Below are 1,694 nucleotides of genomic sequence, written 5' to 3' on the forward strand. Positions count from 1 at the left end.
GACAAAACAGAAAAATCTCAATCTGAAAGAAAGAAGAAAATATTGAAAACTGTAATAGCTTTAAGATGGGTCAAGTGAGAGATAAGGCCTAACATTTTCACCCAACTACAGCTGCCAGAGGGGACTTCACACTGCTCTCTGTCGGACAAGAAGGCTGCCCATGTCCCTGGAGTCTGGTCAGGGGAGTCACTGGAGGCTCAATCCGCAGGGGGACCCTGCAGATGACTTTTGGTCATCCATAGTCTTCTGTAAACCAGGTGTTCCTGGTGCCATTCCCAGTGGCTTCCTTGATGCTGATGAGCATATCTACTGTATACTAACTAATGGCGTGGCTGGGTGGTGCAAACAGTGAAACATACTCAGCTGCTGACCCCAAAGTTGCCAAGTTGAGTCCTTCAAGAGATGCCTCGGAAGAAAGGTTTGGTGATCTGCTTCAGGAAAAAGCAGTCATTGAAACCCTGTAGAGCACAATTCTACGCTAACACAGTGGGTTGCCCTATTAGGGATTAGCTCAACTGCAGCTGATAGCGAGCTAGTGAAAATAATGATCTCTTTCCTGTACCTTGTGTGGGACCGCCCACGGGTCTGAAAGCATTAGGATGCTCTGTATTTGGTTTTAATTGATGGGTCCTCGTTGAGTTGGCGTTCTTCCCTAGAGGTTTAGAATGTACAGTACGAGGCTAAAGCTGATCAAGTTTCTGACAGTACATATATCAACTCAATACTATAAAGTTTGTGTGTGTGTACACACATGAGGAGCTTTATAAAGGACTATGGAAAAGTTATATTTTAATTCCATTTTTCCACACAGATTTTGAAACCCCCTAGGTTGTGTGTGTATAAACCTAAACATACTGCCATCAAGTCAGCTTGGATTTACAGGGACTCCTGCTAGTAAAGGAGCCCTGGTGATGTTGTCGGGTAAGTGGTGGACTGCTAAGCACGGGTCAGTGGTTCAAACCTTACCACCAATCGCTCCTTGGGAGAAATAAAGACTGTCTGCTCCCATCAATATTTATAGCTTCAAAAGACCTGTATAGGGTCCATCTGAGCTGGAATCAAATGGCAGTAGGTTTGGTTAGTTATAGGACGTAGGTTTGGTTAGTTATAGGACAGAGTAGAATTGCCTCTTATGGGAGCAAACTACCTCATCTTTCTCCCTCCGGAAGGCTGGTAGGTTTGAGCCCATTTTTCAGTAAGCAGCCCAATGCTTAAGCCCTTGCCCATTATCTCTTAGTTACATTTTCATGAAATGTGTGTGTATGTATCTTCCCATTGAGATTCCTGCATGTAAAACTTATTCAGCATAATGTAAGTGATGATTCCTATAGAAAGTCCTTCAGAATGAGTGACATGGATTTCCCAGGGCTCAGGGGAAAATCTCAAGGACTATAAGACATGGAGATGAAGGAGTGCTGCCTTTGGAGTTCTGCTTGCTTCCCAGCCTCGAGATTGCACCCATTTCCTGGACTTCCTGGAGACCCACCTGCAGATAAACTGCAGGAGTGTCCTTTGCTCCCTTGTGACCCTGACCTGATCTCATGTTTGGGGCCAAGGATGCCAGAAGGACCCTAGAAAGTTTGAGCAGAGATGAGAATGTTTGTTAAGCTGTGGTCTCACTGTTACCTTTTAAGCCTGGGATTTTATATCCAAAACAAAAAGTAAAGAAAATGGGAAGACTTTGCTACCCAACT

At 44.5% G+C, this 1,694-nt stretch overlaps 1 protein-coding gene across 10 annotated transcripts in view; it reads left to right on the forward strand.

Moving 5' to 3' along the window:
- The window catches only part of JPH1 (junctophilin 1), a 106,266-nt gene that overhangs the window by 32,263 nt on the left and 72,309 nt on the right, over positions 1–1,694 (forward strand). The gene's annotated exons all lie outside the window — the stretch shown is intronic.

The sequence above is a fragment of the Echinops telfairi genome, unplaced genomic scaffold (genome assembly GCF_000313985.2).
Source record: "Echinops telfairi isolate 266 unplaced genomic scaffold, ASM31398v2 ScPeMD7_1;HRSCAF=3_0, whole genome shotgun sequence".
NCBI classification, from domain to species: domain Eukaryota; kingdom Metazoa; phylum Chordata; class Mammalia; order Afrosoricida; family Tenrecidae; genus Echinops; species Echinops telfairi.